This window comes from Hypanus sabinus, chromosome 11 (genome assembly GCF_030144855.1).
Source record: "Hypanus sabinus isolate sHypSab1 chromosome 11, sHypSab1.hap1, whole genome shotgun sequence".
Taxonomy (NCBI): Eukaryota; Metazoa; Chordata; class Chondrichthyes; order Myliobatiformes; family Dasyatidae; genus Hypanus; species Hypanus sabinus.
In genome coordinates this window covers 82221296-82233252 of record NC_082716.1, presented here as the reverse complement: position 1 = coordinate 82233252, position 11957 = coordinate 82221296, and the positions used below count along the sequence as shown (strand labels likewise).

General features: G+C 41.8%; 1 long non-coding RNA gene across 3 annotated transcripts in view; it reads right to left on the bottom strand.

Annotated features, from left to right (window-relative positions):
• Positions 1-291: 291 nt before the first annotated feature.
• Positions 292-11957, bottom strand: part of LOC132401620 (uncharacterized) — a 44564-nt gene continuing 32898 nt past the window's right edge. For 2 of the 3 annotated variants that reach the window (XR_009514638.1, XR_009514636.1), the window contains 2 exons: positions 5945-6068; positions 3308-3540 (listed from right to left, as the gene is read on the bottom strand). This is a non-coding gene — a long non-coding RNA (uncharacterized LOC132401620). Of the gene's footprint in view, positions 593-3307; positions 3541-5944; positions 6069-11957 lie in introns of those variants that run through there. The other variant, XR_009514637.1, reaches the window with a different exon arrangement.

Genomic DNA, 11957 nt, shown 5'->3' with positions numbered 1-11957 from the left:
TCCCATTTATATGCTCTAAAAGCTTCCCCTATGGTGTATCAGCTCCCAAATAAAGAGATTAATTTTGAAATCTCCCTGAATGACCACAAATGTGACCAATAAAAACACAAAATGGTGACTAGTTTGCCCTGTGAGGTGTGCCCCCCCCCAGGAATAGAGGTTGCCACACATGCAATAATTTTAAAACTGCTTCTAAAGGGTGCGAAAATGGGGGTGTAAATGCAAATTTCATTTCAAATTCAGTCATTTTTGTATTGAATTGAATTGATTTTATTTCTTATATCGGTCATATACATGAGGAGTAAAAATATTTACGTTATATCTCTGTCTAAAAGTGCAATTTATAGTAATTTGTAATAAATGGTATGTATAATGACAAGTATGACCATTTCAATCATATTACCCTAACATAGACAAGCATAGTCTGAGTTTGTGTGACGTACTGCCCTCTCATACTGAGAAAGGAAGTTCACCGAGGCAGCAGGATTGCTCCCACCTCACTCACAACAGAAATAGTTGCATTATTCCTTGATTCTCTGCTTTTGCTTGTTTATTTTGCAGGTTAAGAGAAACTTGAGACCTCTGCTTATCCCTAGAAGAAGAGCACGTTGGTTAACAATGACGGCCATACCACATACATAGAATGCTCAAAATCACTTATCTTATTTGTGCTTCATGTAGGTCACAAGTCAGACCATTATTGTACTGCACTCAGGGAAGGGCTCAGAGGCAGTAAACCTTAACTCAGTTCTTTGGAAACCAGTGACAATTATTTTGATCCTTTCTGACCTTTTCATTGCCTAGGTGACAGCAATGAACCTTAGTTGGATTTCTCTACTTGACAAATGTTTCAAGAAATAGCACTGTTACAGGATATGTGTGTGTATGTATATAAAATATATTTACTTTTAAATTGCAATTAATGGCAGGACCTTAAAAAACTGAAGAACTGCAGAAGCGTACAGCAGAGAAGTGTGATGCAGATTATCGGAGATTGCTAACAACATGCTTGTAGATTTCATGCTGCAGTTTGATTTCAGGGGTTATCACTGTTCATTGAGAACATAGAACAGTACAGCACAGGAACAGGCCCTACGGCCCACAATGCTATACTGAACCACATAAATTAGTAATCAAATGGATAACTAATCTTTTCTTCCTACATAATGTCCATATCCTGCCTCACATTCATGTGCTTATCTAAACCTCTCCAATGTTTCTGCCTCTACCACCACCCCAGGCAGTGCTTTTCAGACACACAGCACAGTCTGAGAAAAAAATTGCTCCTCAGATCTACTCTTAGGTTACCCCCTCTCACCTTGAATACATGCTCTCTGGTATTAGACATTTCAACCCCAGTAAAAAGTCTGCCTACTTAATTTATGCCCTTCATAAGCTTATAAACCTCTATCAGCTCTCCCCTCAGCCTCCACCACTCAAGGGAAAACAACCCAAGTTTGTCCAGTCTCTCATGCCCTCTAAACCAGGCAGCATCCTGGTAAACCTCTTCTGCACCCTCTCCAAAGCCTCAACATCCTTCCTATAATGGGGTTATGAGGACTGTTGCAATACACCACATGTGGCCTAACTAGAGTTTTATAAAGCTGCAACGTAACTTCCTGACTTTTGAACTCAGTTCCTCGATGAATAAAGGCAAGCATGCCATATGCCTTCTTAACCACCCTATCAACCTGTGCAGCTAATTTCAGGGAGCTATGAAGGACCTCAAGATTGCTTTGTTAGTAATACTGTTAAGGATTTTGCCTTTAGCAATATATTGTCTCTTTTATTTGACCCACCAAGGTGCAATAGTTAACATTTGGTCAGGTAAATTCCATCTGCTGTTTCTCCGCCCAGATCTGCAACTGATCTGTATCTTGCTGTATTTTTCGCTAATCTTCTACGCTATCTACAACTCCACCAATCTTCATATCATCTGCAATCTTACTAACGCACCCATCTACATTTTCATCGGCCAGTTATATGCATCACAAACAGCAGAGGTCCCAGTACAGATCCTTGCATAACAACAATATTAACAGACCTCCAGCAAGAATAATGCCTTTCGACCAAAGCTCTCTGTCTTCTATCAGCAAGCCAGTTCTGAATCAAAATGGCCAATTCACCATGGAACCCTGTGTTATAATTTCCTGGATGCGCTTCCCATGAGGGACCTTATCAAACACCTTACTAAAATCCACGCAGAGGGCATCCACAGCTCTATCTTCAACTTTGTTAGTTCGTAAGACATGAATTACCCTGCACAAAGCCCTGATGACTCTCCCTAATTAAGCTATAGTTTTCAAAATGTACATAAATCTCATCCCTAAGAATTTGATTCAGTAACTTCAATACAACTGACATGAGAATCACTGGTCGAGAGCTTCCAAGATTATTCCTGGATCCTTTCTGGAATAATGGACCAACATTAGCAACTTGCCAGTTCACCAGGACCTCACTTGTGGCCAGAAAGGACCTGATATTGGTAAATCTCTTCTCTTGCCTCTCTCAATAACCTAGTGTATATCCCATCAGGCCCTGGGTACTTATCTACCTTAAGGCCATTTAAGACCCAATACTACTTACTCGTCTACCTCAAAGTGCACTTCCATCATTATGCTCAGGGTTGATCTCCCTATCTTCCATATCTGATGTATCTTCTCATTGGTAAATACTGATGTAAAATACTCATTGAGGACCTCACCATATCCTCCACATCCAAGTAAAATGTTCCCCCTTTATCCTTGGGTGGTCCTACCCTCTCCTTAGTTGTCCTCTCGCTCTTAATGTATGCATAGGATGCCTTGGGATTCTATTTAATGCCAAGGACTTTTCATGGCCCCTCCTGGCTTTCCTAATTCCTCCTTGAGTTCTTTTCTGGCGTCTTTATAACCATCAAGTGCTCTGTTTGATTCTAGAATCCTAAGCATTACATACTTTTCATTTTATTTCTTCACTAAATTGATCACCTTTCTCAATGTCTAAGGTTTCCATACATTGCCATCCCTGATCTTTCTTCTAACTAAAACTTATCAGTGTTGTTTTCCATTTCTAGCTTGTGCATCATGGCATCTTCTTCTGCCTCCTCTGGACTCAATGTCTCTGGTAGCTTTGGCACTGGAAGACTACTGTCATGTGGCATAGGTCTCATCTGCACTGCCTATGAATGCCCAGGCTAGCCTGGACAAGATAGAAATTGCAACATTTTAGTTGACTTGAATTATGATTTGAAATAACAAATAAAGACAATTTCAAATAAATGGTGCATGGTATGGAAATTTCTTGTTTACTTTCATGATCAGCAGCCCAACATCCATAAGATGCACCCAAGCATATTCAGGAAGCAAAATCTTTGTTGCCCAGCATAAGTTGCCCTGCTCCAATTTCATACTCACCTACAAAGTCCATACTTACCCTTATCTAAGCACTCTTTCCTGACACTCTCTCAAGCAACTCTCTAATCTCACAGCATCATATTTCCATGGACTGATCCATGCTCTGTGTTCATCATCTTTACCCATGTTACCAGGGTTTCAGCACCTAAGTTACAGGGAAAGGTTGAACAAGTTAGGTCTTTATTCTTTGGAGCATAGAAGGTTGAGAGGGGATGATAGAGGTATTTAAAATTATGAGGAGGATAGATAGAGTTGGTGTGGATGGGCTTTTTCCATTGAGAGTAGGGGAGATTCAAACAAGAGGACATGAGTTGAGAGTTGGGGGCAAAAGTTTAGGGGTAACATGAGGGGGAACTTCTTTACTCAGAGAATGGTAGCTGTGTGGAACAAGTTTCCAGTGGAAGTGGTAGAGGCAGGTTCGGTATTGTCATTTAAAAAAAATTGGATAGGTATATGGACAGGAAAGGAATGGAGGGTTATGGGCTGAGTGCAGGTCAGTGGGACTAGGTGAGAGTAAGCGTTCAGCATGAACTAGAAGGGCCGAGATGGCCTGTTTCCATGTTGCAGTTGTTATATGGTTATAATACTCTAAGCATTAAAGTACATATACCTCAAACTATCCATCCCATCATACCTTATACTTTCATCCTGCCTGTTTTTACTAACCCTGACATCTACCCTCCTCTCCATTGCTCCACTTTTTGACCTGATTCTCTGGTTCTCATCCCCCTCAAACTAGTTTAAATCTTCCAAAGTAGCACCTCCCAGCCAGGATATTGGTTCCCCTCCAGTTTACTAGCCACCTGTCCCTTATGTACGGGTCATCCCTGCCCCAGAAAAGGTCCCAATTATTCAAGAACCTAAAACCCAGCTCCCTGAACCAGTTCTACAGCCATTCACTCATCTATACTATCTTCCTATTCCTGCCATGACCGGGAGTAATCCAGATATTTCCACCTTGGAGGTCCTGCTTTCCAGCCTCTTTCATGACTCCCTGTACTCACTGCACAGGATCTCTTCCCCAGTTCTACCTTTGTCATTGGTGTCAATGCACACCACAGCCTCTGGTTGCTCATCTTCCCTCTTGAGAATATTCTGCAGCTACTCTGAGATATCCTGGACCCTTGTACCTCAGAGGCAACACTCCATCCTGGCTTCTCTGACTTAGCCATAGAATCTCCTGTCTGAACCCTTAACTATCAAATCTCCTGTCACTATCACTCTACATGTTTTCACCCTTCCTTGCTAAGCCTCAGAGCTGGCCACGGCGCTATCAGGCTGGCTGCTGCTGTTGTACCCTGATAGGTCATTCCCCACCACCAGTAGTACCCAAAGGGATATATTTGTTGCTGAGGGAATGGCCACAGGGGAACCCTGTACTAATTGCTTACTTCTCTTCTCCTGCTGGTCACCCATTTCCTATCCAAAGCCTGCACTCTGTGTGTGACATCTCAGTAAAAGTCTCATTGTTGAGGTTTTCAGCCTCCCAGATGGTCCTGAGTACATCCAGCTCCAGCTCTACTTCCATGACCTTGTCAGTCTGGAGTTGAAGCTGTTTTCACTTCCTGCAGATGGTAGTCATCAGGAAGACTGTTAGGTACCCTGCAATCGCACAGCTTACAGCAGGACCATTCCATTGCCACAACAATCATCCTGCCTACACATTATATCTTTGGCTCTAGGTTCTTAAGCTTAGGTTCTGCAATTAACTAAATGATTCTAAATGACTCAACACCCTTTGCCTTTGCCTCTTCCTACCAAAGCCTGCTGAGCCAAAGCCTCTCACTCTACCCTGGCCCATTCCAACAATGGAAACTTCACTTAAATCTAACTCCTTTTTATTGGCCCTTGCTATGTTACTAGTAACCCAAACGATCTCCCACTCCATACACAAGCCCCTACAGACTCCAGTCGCTTTTTAAACCTGGCGCATAAAGTACATAAGGAACAGTCTCCAGCTCATTCCACGAGTTCCTACTCTGCAAACAAGTCCTGAAAAACCCTGGTCACTTTTTAAACCTGTCATGTAAAGTCCTTGAGGAACTGTCTCCATTTCACTCCATAACCTCCTGCTCCACAGACGTCCCAACGAGCCCTGGTTGCTTTTTAAACCTGGCATGTAATGTCCACAAAGAATTGTCTCCAACTCACTCCACAATCTCCCGTTCTGCACTTCATTGGAACATAAGGAGTCAGATATGTATTGTTAAGCACTCTTCACTCCTAGTGCTCTGCTTCAGATGGGATGGATCCATAAATACTAACCTTACATAATTTCTGAGAACTAACAATAAGTGTCGACGTACAGGGGCAATTCCAACTAACAACGGTACAGAATTGGCCATGTTTAATTCATATCAGCTCTCAACAGAAAATCATATAACCATGTTTCTTCTCTCCTCATTTGCCTGTATCACTGGAACTTATTCTCTCTCACATGCCCATCAACTCTCCTTTGACTCCATTCTCCAACATCAGAAAATGATGTAATAGATCTAATGTCACCCTATCCAATTCCCTTGGATGACTGAAATTGATTTGAAGTTTACCATTTTGTAAGAAGCTGTCCCCACTATTCCAATTTGAAACATGACAGACACATCTCAGTGTGTGAGGACCAAAATAGTGAGCCAAGAATAAATTCATTTCTTCTTTTTGGTTGAAATTACCCTGCTTTTAAAGTACAAAAGAAATATATTATCAATAGATATGTCACCATATAAAACCATGAGATTCACTTTCTTGTGGGCATAATAAATCTATAAAATAATAACCATAATAGAATCAAAGAAAGGCCATCTAACTTGGGTGTTCAACTAGAGTTCAGAAGACAACAAACTGTCCAAATACAAAAATAAAGAAATAATAATAAATAAATAATAAATATGGAGAACTTGAGATGAAGAGTCCTTGAAAGTGGACACATTGGTTGTGAGAATGTTATGTTCCTGAACCTGGTACTATGAGTCCTGAGGCCCCTGTACCTTCTTCCTGGTGGTAGCAGTGAGAAGAGAGCATTTTCTGGGTGGTGGGGGTCCTTGATGATGGAAGCTGCTTTCCTGCGGCAATGCTTCATGTAGATGCGCTCAGTGGTGGAGAGAGCACTGACGGATTGGGCATATTCATTACTATTTGTAGGATTTTCTGTTCAAGGGAATTGGTGTTTACGTACCAGGCTGTGATGCAGCCAGTTCATATACTCTGCCGCACACCAATCAAAGCTTGTCAAGGTTTTAGATGGCCTGCCAAATCTCTGCAAACTCCAAAGGAAGTAGAGGCGCTGCTGTGCTTTCTTCATATTTGCACTTATGTGCTGGGCCCAAGACAGGTCCTCTGAAATAATAACACTGAGGAGTTTAAACTTGCTGACCTTCTCTGCCTCTGATCCTTTGATGGAGAGAAGTTACTGCAGTTTTTTTTCATGTTCTGATTCCTTTTTTCTTGCTAATTGCACTGTTTTCTGAGCAATTGGTGTTTAATTCACTGTTTGCAATGAACCCAGGCATTTCCCCTCCATTTCATTTTACAACAGCAGCAATCAATACAACTTTGCTGGTTATGTACTGAGGTTCACGCTCACAAAGTGAAGGCCTTGCATTTAGGACGTCTCTTACATGATCACAGGATATCTCAAAAGGCTTCATTTTTCTGAAATTACAGATCGTGGTATGATCTGGGGTACAGTTTGCATTCAGTAAAGATCTGCAATATATGACACCATGATCAATCATGATAGGTGATGCAGTTTAGAGATAAATATTGGCCAAGTGAATTCACCTGTCCTTTTTTAGTTTGCATCTAGATTTTTATGTCCATCAAAGATAGCCTTTAGAATTAGAACTTATTCAAAGGATAATATCTTCAACAATATACAGTAGTTCTCACATCATACAATAGCCAATTCCAAATTCATCCTAATAATGCAAACTAAAACTTTATCATTTCTATACGCTGTGTTTAATTTGTTGAGGAGGTATATAGCCAAAGTTTCTAACCAGGTGATTAAATAGGCCATAAGATTCATCAGAAGTGCACTACAATTATAAAATCCAAAAATGCTGGAAGAACTCAGCAATGATTGAGATGTGAATCATTCATCAGAGCTGAAAACAAAATAAGCATGCATAATGTTTCAAGTGATGGCAAAATTAGCTGCAGGTAAAGCAAGAAGAGGTAAGGTCTGTGTTAGGGTAGAATGCAAGGATGATTAAATCAGATTAAGGTTGGTGTTACATAGCTAAAAGGGTGATGAATAAAAGAAATGAAATACTAGGATAGAAGAAATGAGGATCCGACTAATTCAAAGTTCAAAGTAAATTTATTATCAAAGAATATTTATGTTTATTTATATACAAACCTGAGATTCAATTTCTTGTGGGCATACTCAATAAATCCAATAGATACCACATAATCAATGAAAGACTGCACCAACAGGGCAGATAACCAGTGTGCAAACGATAATAAACTGTACAAATACAAAAAGAGAAAAAAAAGAAATAAGTAAATAATAAGTAAATAAGCAATATATCAAGAACATGAGATGAAGAGTCCTTGAAAGTGAATACATAAGTTGTGGGAACAGTTCAGTGATGGGCAGAGTGGAGACATTAAATTCAGGGTATTCAGCAATTCTGGATTTAAAATCTAATGTTGAAGATAGTGATCATTAAACTACTGATCATAAAGTCCCATTTAGTTCATTAACATTGTCCAGTAAAGGAAATCTGACTTTAGACCAATAATCAGGACGTTGACTTCCCGCAGTTCTCTGAAATGGTAATAAAGTTCAAGCCATAGGAGCAGAATTAGGCCCTTCGGCCCATTGGGACTGCTCAGCCTTTTCATCATGGTTGATTTGTTATCCCTCTCAACCCCATTCTTCTGCCTTCTCTCTGTAAACTTTTACACCCTGATTAACCAAGAACCTATCAACCTCTGAATTAAATATACACAATGAACTTGTTTGCACAGGTGTCCATGGCAATGAATTCCACAGATTCACCACCCTCTGACTAAAGAAATGTTTCCTCATCTCTGTTCTAAATGGACATCCCTCAACTCCCAAGTCTCTTGTCTGTGGCTATTTTAGATTCCTTCTGTTGGTTTTTAAAAGTTTCCCAATCTTAGCTTCCCACAAATTTTCACTATATTATTTGCTCTCTCTTTTTCTTTTATGTTGACTTTGACATCCCTTGTCAGCCATAGCTGCGTCACCTTCCCTTTAGAATACTTCATCTTTGGGATGTATCTTTCCTGTGCATTCCAAATTTCCCCCAGAAACACCAACCATGTCCTGCCATCATCCCTGTTAGCGTCACCTTACAATCAACTTCGGCCAGCTCCTATCTCATACCTATGTAACTCCCTTTACTCCTCTGTAATACCAATGCATCTGATTTCAGCTGCTTCTTCTCAAACTGCAGGGTGAATTTTATCATATTACAATCAATATCTCCTGAAGTTTCCTTTACCTTAAGCTCCCTAATCAAGTCTGGATTATTATACAACACTCAATCCAGAATTGCTATTCCCCTGGTGGGCTCAACCACAAACTGCTCTAAAAGACATTTTGTAGGCATTCTTAAAATATACTCTTGGGATCTAGCACCAATATGATTTTTCCAATCTGCCTGCATATTGAAATCCCCATGATTATCACAATATTGCCTTTTCACATGCCTTTTCTGTCTCCCATTGTAATTTATAGCACACATCTAGGCTACTGTTTGGAGGCCTGTACATAACTCCCATCAGGGTCTTTTTAACCCTTGCATTTTCTTAGCTCTACCCTCAAGGATTCTACATTTTCCAATCCTATGTCATCTCTTTCTAAGGATTTGATTTCAGTTTTTACCAACAGAGCATCCTCACCTCCTCTACCTAGATGTCTGGCCTTTTAATACAATGTGTATCCTTGGAGTTTGAGCTCCCAACTACGATTTTCTTAGGCCATGACTCAGTGATGCCCACAACATTATGCCTGCCAATCTGTAACTCTGCTAGAAGATCATCTACCTTATTCTGTAAACTGCATACATTCAAATATAACACCTTCAGTCCTGTATGCTCACCATTTTTGATTTTGACTCCCTCTTACACTTCAATTCATCCCACTGACTTCATCATCTGCCTGGGCTTCCTTAAATACTCACTACACATTGCATCTAGCTCTATACATCTATACATCTAGCTCTGGTTCCCTTTTTCGTGCCAACCCTCTCCCACAGCTCTAGCAAACCTGCTTGCAGGGATATTTTTCCCTCTCACGTTTAGGTGCAACCTGCCCTTTTTGTACAGGTCATACATTTCCCAGAAAACATCCCAATGACCCATAATTCTGAACCCTTGCCCCCTGCACCAATTCTTCAGCCATGCATTTATCTTCCAAATCAACTTGCACATGGCACAGGCAGCAATCCAGAGATGACTGCCCTGGATCTTAGACTTCCTGATTGGGAGATCTCAGTCAATCCGGATTGGGAGCAGCATCTCCAACACCATCACACTGAGCACGGGAGCCCCCAGGGCTGTGTGCTCAGTCCACTACTGTTCACTCTGTTGACCCACGACTGTGCTGCAACACACAGCTCGAACCACATCATCAAGTTCTCTGATGACATGACCGTGGTAGGTCTCATCAGCAAGAACAACGAGTCAGCTTACAGAGAGGAGGTGCAATGGCTAACGGACTAGTGCAGAGCCAACAACCTGTCTCTGAATGTGAACAAAACAAAAGAGATGGTTGTTGACTTCAGGAGGGTACAGAGTGACCACTCCCCACTGAACATCGACAGCTCCTCGGTAGAGATCGTTAAGAGCACCAAATTTCTTCGTGTTCACCTGGCGGAGAATCTCACCTGGTCCCTCAACACCAGCTCCGTAGCAAAGAAAGCCCAGCAGTGTCTCTACTTTCTGTGAAGGCTGAGGAAAGTCCATCTCTCAACCCCCCATCCTCATCACACTCTACAGGGGTTGTATTGAGAGCATCCTGAACAGCTGCATCACCGCCTGGTTCAGAAATTGCACCATCTCGGATCGCAAGACCCTGCAGCCAATAGTGAGGTCAGCTGAGAAGATCATCGGGGTCTTTCTTCCCACCATTACGGACATTAACACTACATGCTGCATCTGCAAAGGAAACAGCATTATGAGGGACCCCACGCACCCCTCATACAAACTCTTCTCCCTCCTGTCATCTTGGAAAAGGCACCGGAGCATTCGGGCTCTCACGACCAGACTATGTAACAATTTCTTCCCCCAAGCTATCAGACTCCTCAATACCCAGAGCCTGGACTGACACCTTACTGCCCTATTGTCTTGTTTATTAGTTATTGTAAGGCCTGCACTGTTTTGTGCAATTTATGCAATCCTGGGTAGGTCTGTAGTCTAGTGTAGTACTTTGGCTGTGTTGTTTTTTACGTAGCTCAGTCTAGTTTTTATACTGTGTCATGTAACACCATGGTCCTGAAAAAACATTGTCTCATTTTTACTATGTACTGTACCAGCAGTTATGGTTGAAATGACAATAAAAGTGACTTGACTTGACTTGACTGGAGGTCCTGCTTTTTAGCTTTCTACCTAACTCCCTCTATTCTCTCTTCAAGACCTTCTCCATTTTTGTTGTTGGAACCAATATGTTCACAACTTTCAGCTGTTCACCCTCCTTCTTTAGAATGCTGTGGATCCTGGCACCGGAGAGATAACACACAACCCAGTGATCTCTTTTATGCCCACAGAACCCACTCTCTGCTTTCTGCTCCTCTAACTATGGAGTCCCTATCACTGTTGCATTTCTCTTCTCACCAACTGCCCGCCCCCATTTCCCTTCTGAGCAACAGAACCTGACTCAGTGCTAGAGACCTGGTCACTGCAGCTTCCCCCGGTATATTTATTATTGAGGAGAACCACCACAGGTATCCCCTGCTTACTCCCTTCCCTCTCCTGACAGTCATCCAAGTACCTGCCTCCTACAGTTTAGAGGGGACCTCCTCCCTGTAGCTCCTATCTGTCACCTCCTTATTTTCCTGTATCAGCCAAAGGTCATCATACTGCAGGTCCAGTTCCTTAACATGGTCTGTAAGGAGCTGCAGCTCACTGCACCATGCAATGTAGTTATCAGGGGGACTGGAAGTCTCCCAGAGTTCCCACATCTCACACAATGAATGTACCACTACCTCCAAACACATTTTCAGTGCACTAGCTATGTATCAATAGAAAAAAAAACTTACTAGAACCTTACTTACTTAGAACCTCTGGCTGTGCTTGCCCAAGCCTATTTTGACAAAGCCTGACCACTCTAACACTGGCTTGCTCACACAATGGCGGCTCCTCCTACACCTCCCTACTTTTTATTGCGCCGATTGCAGACAACTGGAAAAAGCCAAAAGCACTGAAGCTCTTTTTAGACCTCGCACTGTGTCGCCAATCAATGACCTCTTGTGCTGATTGCAACCCACCGAAAAGAGTCAAAAACATCTAAGAACTTTTTAAACCTCACATTGTGTCATCGATGAATGAGTTCTCTCCTTGATTGCAGCCTGCCGAAAGCACCAGAGCTCTTTT